This window comes from Lycium barbarum, chromosome 11 (genome assembly GCF_019175385.1).
Source record: "Lycium barbarum isolate Lr01 chromosome 11, ASM1917538v2, whole genome shotgun sequence".
Taxonomy (NCBI): domain Eukaryota; kingdom Viridiplantae; phylum Streptophyta; class Magnoliopsida; order Solanales; family Solanaceae; genus Lycium; species Lycium barbarum.
In genome coordinates this window covers 37,220,966-37,230,504 of record NC_083347.1, presented here as the reverse complement: position 1 = coordinate 37,230,504, position 9,539 = coordinate 37,220,966, and the positions used below count along the sequence as shown (strand labels likewise).

The following is a 9,539-nucleotide window of genomic DNA, read 5'->3' as shown; positions in this document are numbered from 1 at the left end:
TTTGTTAGAATTGAGAAATTAGTATTCTCTTATTTATTACATGTGTCTACTATTTAGGCAGAATACCCTCACCCATTCTTACTAAGAAACTGAAAGAAGCCCCTCAAAAACAGAAGGGTGGAAAGTGATTCCCCGAATTTCATCAGTTCCAAGCTCAAGTGCCTGTTCATCCATCTTCATTCCAAACAAAGGCGAACATCTCCATTCCTGATCTGTCTCTAAACTAATCACATCTCTACTAACCATGAATTGGAGTAGGGCGGTTCCGAGAGGGAACGTACGATATTTATTTCTTTGATCAACTGCATCCCCCTCTTTTTTTTCCTCTCATGGATTTCTTCCCGTTCAAGCCAGAAAAGCCCCGTAGCTATAGCTATCCAAGAGTGAAAGTGAAATTCAAGCGGGCACATGGCTTGGCCTTCTATGCGTTTGTATACTAGCTTCTATATCCCTTCGTCGGACTCCATAATTTTTTAAAGAAGTTGCGAGGTTGGCTGGACTCGGTCCATGTGGCCATGTAGTAGAGGAGAGGAAAAAGAAAAGGGAACTGGTTAGTTTTCAATCTTTTGAACTTATCACATTCATAGATATACATAGTGTACATATATACGTATACAATTTACAAGCAAAACAGTTTATACACACATTTACATACCATTGGGCCTTAGCGGCCCAAGATTAAATGCGGATAACAAAATACTCAACTCCCTCTCCTTCTACCTTAAAGATTGGGCTGTTCCTTACTAATCCTGAATGGGTCCAGGTCCATCTGCCTTCCAACTAGGAACACAATTAAAAATTAAGACTAAGTGAGACCCTCTTCCCCTCTTACTTTCTTAATGTATACATCTATTGTATACTCAGCATCTCTCACGCAGTATACTAAGAACATATATACATGATTTGGATGTCAGGTGTGTATCAGAGGTATATCAGGTATATACCTTCCTTTTCTCAAGGCCCTAATGTATATCTCTTGTATATTTAGCCTTAACTCAGTTTTTGGAACTCACACTTCCATTAATTAACTCAAACTTCTATCCTTGAGCATTTATAAAGAGTGATTCCTACCTTATATCAAATTCAAATAAAAGCTAATTACACTAATACAAAGGCAGGCAAGCCATACAATCAAAACCTGTATCAAACTCAAGTTCCAACAATTCAGATAATAGAAGGAAAGGAGAACTTAATTTGGACACATCGATTACCTCTCAACTCTGAATGATGCAAGGGATGGAAAAAAGAATCACATGCTCATACAAGACACCAAACACCAAATAGGGAAGACCGTAGGAAACATTCATCATGCTAATCAGAAATGAAACATATAAGACAACCGGATTTGCAATCTAAACAAACAAGCATCATACAGACAGAGCAGGGCTCTTTCTAAGTGTAGGTGTTCATATGTAGGATACCAAACACGCAGAGAGCAGATTTAGCTTCAATTAAACGAGAGCAGCATAGACAAGATAAAAGGCATGCAGGTTTATATCCACAAAGATGATACAGGATTACTCTTCAAAATTCCAGTTAAGTATAACATAGTGATAACACTGTATAGGAAAATGTGTAGGACTTCTACATAAATGCAACTCAGGGGAGATGGAGAGAATATAGAGGGAAAACAACATGCCTTTGTAGCAGTATCTCTAGGGATCCACATGGTTCTAATAGTCTCTAATGATACAACTATCCTATTTTAAGTCAGATTCTTCCCTCTTATTTATGAGGCTATATAACTGTATATTAACAACTATCAGGTTCTTAGGCATTAGCAATTAACACACATAGGCATATTAGTTTGATGTATTAACCATTTTCATGATGAGGGTACAGATGGACACATACACACAGAGAAGGCAAATTTCAAGGAAGAACAAAGAGGGAATCATGGGGAGGGATTTGTCATGCTCCCCAACAACAGCATTCACAGTTATTAAGTCTATGATTTGACCAGGGAAGCACATCATATGAAAATATTATATTTTGATCTAATCAGATGTTCAGAAGCAAGATACAATATCATGGGACTTATAGTTTGAACAGATAGAATGCAGTATTAGCAGAGACAGAACATAGACATGCTTGAATTTTTCAGAAATGGCATAGAGATGATCTTTAAATCATAATCAAGTTGAGTGAATAGGGGACAATGCATAAACAAACATTCAAAGCTCATGGCATGCTATAATTTTGTGGAAGTGCAAAGAAAAGGAACAGCAATCATGTTTTCAAATTTTAGCAGGATCTCAGATCAGAACTAACAACATGAGGAATTCAAAAGGTTTCCATGATTTCTTGATCATCTAGTCCCTTATCCCTAAATGAGTTTAGCATTCATATCCCATCCTTAATTAATCTTTTCTCCCTTTTTAGTCTAAAATTAACCAGCTCTATATACACAGTTTCTTTATCAGGAATTGACAAGCATAATTCAGACAAAGACAGCTTTAGTCTCACCCCTTTTATCCTTGGTCTATTGATAAGAGTAAGAACCAGAGAGGTGCTCATAGCAAACACATATTCCATAGACCATAAGGCATGCCATGGCACGTCTTATTTGAGGGAAAGGTACTATGAAGCAAATTTTCCTTAGTTCTTCCCAATCCATACTCCAAGGTGCCTTTAAAAGGCATCCATTGTTCATGTGACTTAGAGTTCACACCTACACACACTCTAATTTATTCCCTCATCAATCAACCAACTTAAGCATTAACAGCAAAGCCAATTGCTATCTCAAACTAAATCCATTTTAGAAGACATAATTAAATTATGATCTTAAGCTTACTGTTTCTAACGAGACATCAGCTAATCTAAGTGCTACACTCCCGAAGGTTGATTTCCACTTTGAACTGAACCAGATTGATCTCTACGCAGAACACAAAACTTCCTAGGCATGATAGACACAACATGTTTTTTTTTATTCAATCAGTTTATACCTATTAACCTACCACGAATCATATTTATTAACAAATTGGTAAGTCACTACACATCATGAATTTAATCAACCAATAAAGAAAGAAGCAAACTACAGAAGATGTCATGCATTACACTATACAACACTTAGAATCAGCTTACGGGAAGACATAAAGAGCAGACAAAGCATTTCACACAAAAATCTTATATGCACAGTTAAGCTGATTCCAAGCAATGAGGGCAGAAGTTGGATTATCACATTGTCCTGATCTAGGTAAGTAGATGCACAATTAAACCTGCTCTAGGTTCTATTTGGCCTCTTCACTTTCATTTTATAACACAAAACAGGACTAAGGTAGGGTTGCTTTACTTCTTACGAGAGGGGTTAGAATGCATTTTTTTTTCTATGATTACTACTCACCTAATCGTCAAATACCATTTTCTTGTCAAGTAAATCTTAGCCAAGCTAGAACAAAGATCTAACTAGGCTCAAACTACCGCTACCTCCTTCCTGAACCTTTCAGTCAATACTATTTAGACAGGATAACTAAGTGAGGTTGATCTACTACATTTGATAAGCCTAAACAAAGTAAAATTTCATTTTTTGACCTAATTGACCCCAAGGCTTTATTGGCTTATCACAGGCAGGTTCCTATTATAAATGAGCATAAGCTAACTTGATTAGGATTAAGACATCAATCTGAAGCTAACACATATACATTAATGACTATAACAAATTGTTAACTGAACAGGGAAGTTTACTTAAGTATGATCACAGGAAACAGTCTTCAAATTAACACAGTTTTAAATCCACTACAACTAATAATTAGACTAAACAGAAAGAGGCCTAAAGAGAACATATTAAGGTAAACTAATTAGCATAACAACAAATCAGTAATTAAACATACATAAAATAGAGAAATAAAACTAATAAAAGCACTAATAAGATAAAATGTTACCTTTTGTTTGTGCAACTTTTGTCAAGAATGAATTTGGAACCCCTTGCTTCCAATTCTCAAACTCAACAACAAAAACACAAAAGAACAAAGTAAATAAAAATCTTTAAACTAAGAGAGACTCGAACCCTTATTAGGCTAAAGTCTAAAATTATACTAATAGCTCATATTTCAAGTTTTTAACTTAAAACTAGAGCCTTTTTCAGGTTGTGAAAACTTATCAAATGGTGAGGACCCCAAGGTCCATTCAAAGACTTGAAATTTCAATGTGGTACTTAAACCGATTTCAGATGCAAAATGTGAGACTTTGAAATTAACGGCTAGATTCTACAAAGAAATGAGTGTATATGATCAGATCTGTCTTGCTTTGTATCGATCCGAACCAACAACCATGGACTAATGAGAAATCGCAAAAGTAACAATGCAATACAACAATACAATAACATAAAATCACAGGTTTGACTCAGAAATTTAAAAGAAGGGATTTATTACCGTGTTTGGACGATTTCGAGCAAAAGTGATATTGAAACATTAATTGTTTCACATTTTTTGTCGTACAAGGACTGCACAATCTCTGGGCATCCTGTGTTTTTGCCGTTCTTGGCATGGGAAAGAGGGTAGGCTTGGAACGGCGCCTAGGGTTTTAGGGGAAAATGGAAGGGATGAGAGAGAGGGAGATATAAGGGGTCGTTTGGTGTGTGTTGGTATGAATGAAATGTTAAAGGGGTATTCCCCCTTATCAGGTAGGGGGATGGGCCGGGTTGATCTACTTAGTGGACTGGGCCTGATCCATTTTTTGGGGAACAAGAAAGGGACCCTATACATGTATATCAGACGTGTATACATACGTATATTTAGTGTATACGCGTACATAAAGGGCAAAATGGGTAAGTTAAATAAATGAAAGTGCTAAAAGTAAATATTATTGATCATATTATAGTAATTGGGACATAATTATCCTTTTAATTAATTTTAAGATACGAATAATTGTTTAAACAGACTTAATTTGCAAGTATAGCCTCAATTGGTTTTAAATCTAAATGAGTGCTGCAATTATGACCCTTGTGATAACTAATTGTAATAATGTCCTCAATTAATTTCAATCCAATTAATTATTTCAATTGTGACCTCGTTTATCCTAATTAACCAATTAAAGCTAGATTTGCACTAATGACTTCAATTGCTTTGCCAATGGATTTGGTCATTTCAATTAAGGCCACTCAAAGGCTAACTTTGCAAAAACGACCCTAATTTTCTTAAACCATGAATTGGGCAATTCAATTGTGGTCATAATGTAAACAATTAGTAATAAAAACCAATTTTGCAATAATGACCCTCTAATTGATTAATTAATCTAATGCACTAAAACAGTTTTATTTATTTCAAACAATTATGCAAACACACAGAATTAAAGTTTGAAGGCCAAATGGTCAATTCTCTTAATTACTCAAGTTCCTTGGATTTAAAGGAAATTGTTAATTTGTCTTTTTGACAATTTAGCGATTACGTGAATAGTTATTCAAAAATTGTTTTGTCTTTGATTAATCCTAACAAAATATTTCATGAATGCCATAAATACCAAATAATTTCTATATAATTTATAATGCCATAAAGACCTCTTTATCAATTTGAAGGAGTAGAATATTGACCTGAATAATTTTATAAAATTATTTAAACTCTTTAAGATGTCTGATTTGCTTTATTTATTATCCAAGGACTCTGAGTAATTAAAATAAATCATGGGAAGTCAAAAATTAGGTGTCAACAGCTGCTCCTTCGATGTTCAGGGATGGCGGGACCATCCTTGAGTAGCGAAATTTGACTAACCCTAATATTTTTGACCGACCCGACTCATTCTACTTCTCAATTTTTATGCAATTTTCACATATATGATCGGACCCTGGCTTCTGGGTTTCCTACATATCTGGGGCTATATGAGAATTCAGGCCACTTGTAGTTCGACTCAACTAAATACTTTTAAGTGATTCAGAAGGAAAATCTTGAGATTCTCGGTGTTATGACTGGGTTTTCTCAGGATGGCTGTTAGAATGTGACCGAATCTCTAGTTTTGAGCCTGCCTACATATCCTTGGTCTCTAGAATCAGGTCACATGCAGTTCGACCCGCTGGAGAAGAGTATGTCTCTTATGCGGGAATACCTTCAGATTTCCTAGTGTGTGTCCGACCGGTCGAGCTTTTTAATAAGAAAAAATAAAAACGGACAAAACTTGTGGCTGAGTCTGAGATCGGATGGCTTCCAAATCCTGACCGGAGAGCTTGACTCTCATGGGCACCCTATATTGACTGGTTGCGTAAGAAAAAGCTTCATGTTTGCTCCGCAATTTGTCTGGATCTGGTTCAGCAAGCCGGCTTCTTTCTGGCGGTTGTGTACCTGTTTCCTGAATTTGACTGCATTGCATATATTCTTCATGGTGTTTGAATGAATGGCCCATTTGGTTGTTTGTATGAATGACCCTTTTGGCTATTTAAGTGAATGGCTCTTTTGGCTTGTTTGATATGAATGGCCCTTTTGGCTATTTTGTACGAATGGCCCTTTTGGCTGTTTGAATGAATGGCCCTTTTGGCTGTTTGAATGAATGGCCCTTTTGGCTGTTTTGAATGAATGACCATTTTGGCTTGTTTGATATGAATGGCCCTTTTGGCTGTTTTGAATGAATGACCCTCTTGGCTTGTTTGAAATGAATGGCCCTTTTGGCTGTTTTGAATTAATGACCCTTTTGGTTTGTTTCATATGAATGGCCCTTTGGCTATTTTGAATGAATGGCCTTTTTGGTTGTTTGAATGAATGACCCTTTTAGCTGTTTGAATGAATGGACCTTTTGGCTTGTTTGATATGAATGGCCCTTTTGGCACTGTTTTGTACGAATGGCCCTTTTGGCATGCACATGACAGATATGGCCCTTGTGGCTGGATAATCTTTCTTTCGTCTGGTGTATTGGCTATGACCCTTGTGGTCGAATATGCCCTTTTTGCCTTTGTCATGCCCATTTTGGTCGAATACGTCTTTATGCTCAATTATTGTGACCCTTTTGGTTCGATATATCTTTGTCGCTTATTCTTTGTATGACCCTTTTGGTCAGATGTGTCTTTCTCATTTGTTTCATCACCCTTTTGGTCGAATATGTCTTTATGCTCACTCATTGTGACCCTTTTGGTCCGACATATCTTTGTCGTTCATTCTTTGTATGACCCTTTTGGTCAGATGTGCCTTTCTTATTCGTTTCATGACCCTTTTGGTCGAATATGTCTGGTTGAGTTTTGTCTTTTGTTTTGTTGCGGGTAAGACGGTTGATGACGTATCCGCCCTCCTATTTAAAGACCTACATCCACAGAAAAATAGTTAGGTTCCTAAGAGGTCAATTAGCGTCGTTGTCCTCCCGTCTTATGTCTTCTCTCGATACTCATCTGAATCCTCTTGGACTCAGTATTTCGAGAGATGGCTTTAGAGCGAACTTATACTAATTTTGAAAATCTAAAAGTAAAGTTATAAAATGCGTGTTTTTTCTTTTGAAAATCTTTGTTTTCATTTTGGATGTCATGACATGTGTTTTTTCGAACGAAGTCTTCCGATCTTTCAGGGGATTTCGTTGCTAAGTCCCTGAATAGGTGGAATTTTTGAGATCTTTCTCAAAAATTCTGCCCCATTTTCAGGCCTTGATTTGATTGACTCTTGTATCGTCTCATCGTGCGGGAATTTTTTAGGTTCCCTCAAAATTTTTGCCCAAGTGTATGGTCTGGACTTGTCATCTTCTTTGCTGATTGCTTTTGACAGGAATTTTTTAGGTCTTCTTAAAAATTCTGCCTCAGTGTAGGGTTGATGTTGGCTGACTCTTGCGTTTATCCTTATATTCTGATCTTGTTGATTCCTCCTGATTTTGTGTCTCTGAGGCTTCCTAAGGGTTTCTTGGATTTTTTTTTGTGACGACCGAGCTCGAAAGGGCTTACGTATCCCGTCGCAGCAAAAAATTAGGTTGAACGTAGTTCAGAATAAAGTATTTGAGTTTTTGGTTTTTTTTTGTTTTTTTTTTTTTTACTAATAATGCGATCGGGTCCAATATGGACTGCTTACGTATCCCACTATAGGGAAATCAAGTCATTGCGTAGTTCATTACATGGATGACTGTTTTTCCCTATTCTATTACAAAAGTACGATTACAAACAAAAGATACGATTACAGGGAAATGATAATGTGATTACAAACAAATGGAGTCCTAAATGTAGTATCTCTTGAGTGCGCCTGCATTGATAGCTTTGGGCCATTCTTGTCCATCCATCTCGACTCTTGGTGAGGGAAGACTCGCTTGAGTACGAGTTGCCCAATTTGGAAGAGTCGAGCTCTGATCCGTTTGTTGAAAGCTCGGGACATTCTCTGTCTGTATAGTTGTTCGTGGCATACTGCCACCATTCTTTTTTCGTCGATCATGTCCAGCTACTTATAGCGGTTTCTGACCCATTCTGCGTCGTTCAGTTCTGCTTCTTGGATGATCCTGAGTGAAGGAATCTCTGCTTCTGTGGGTATGACTGCTTCTGTACCGTAGACAATGAGATATGGGGTTGCTCCGGTAGATGTTCGGGTCGTCGTTCTGTACCCTAATAAAGCATAAGACAGCTGCTCGTGCCAATTCTTGTAGTTATCGATCATCTTTCACAAGATTCTTTTGATGTTCTTGTTGGAAACCTCTACGGCTCCATTCATCTGTGGCCGGTAGGCGGTAGAGTTCATGTGAGTTATCTTGAATTATTCATAGACATCTTTCATCAGATGGCGGTTCAGATTTGCTCCATTGTCTGTTATGATGGACTCGGGCATACCGAAGCGGCATACGAGATTGTTCTTGACGAAGTCAGTCATGACTTTTTTGGTCACTGATTTGTGAAAAGTTGCTTCCAATGAATTTGGTCATATCAATTAAGGCCACTCAAAGGCTAACTTTGCAAAAACGACTCTAATTGTCTTAAACCATGAATTGGTCAATTCAATTGTGGCGATAATGTAAACAATAAGTAATAAAAATCAATTTTGCAATAGTGACCCTCTAATTGATTAATTAATCTAATGCACCAAAACAGTTTTATTTATTTCAAACAATTATGCAAACACACAAAATTAAAGGCTGGATGGCAAATAGTCAATTCTCTTAATTACTCAAGTTCTTTGGATTTAAAGGAAATAATTAATTTGTCTTCTTGACAATTTAGAGATTAAGTGAATAGTTATTCAAAAACTGTTTTGTCTTTGATTAATCCTAACAAAATATTTCATGAATGCCATAAATACCAATTAATTTCTAAATAATTTATAATGCCATAAAGATCTCTTTATCAATTTGAAAGAGTGGAATATTTACCTGAATAATTTTATAAAATTATTTAACCTCTTTAATATGCCTGGTTTGCTTTATTTATTATCCAAGTACTCTAAGTAATTAAAATAAATTATGGGAAGTCAAACATTAGGTGTCAACAGCTGTGTAGGAATACAAGATAAAGAACAAATGACAAAGACTCAACAAACCTAAGGACTTAAGACATCTTCAGTGATTGAGACTGGTCCTTCTGTTTGTTGCAGCTTTGTTCTTGAGAGCACTTGGAGATGCGGCGGCTGGCACTTGAGAAGAGAGTGATTTTCAAATTTGCAAGT

At 36.5% G+C, this 9,539-nt stretch overlaps 1 long non-coding RNA gene across 1 annotated transcript; it reads right to left on the bottom strand.

Annotated features, from left to right (window-relative positions):
• Positions 1-4,581, bottom strand: LOC132619188 (uncharacterized). The gene is made up of 2 exons (XR_009574604.1): positions 3,882-4,581; positions 1-494 (listed from the first exon to the last, which is right to left on the bottom strand). It is a non-coding gene; the product is annotated as an uncharacterized LOC132619188 (long non-coding RNA).
• Positions 4,582-9,539: the final 4,958 nt, after the last annotated feature.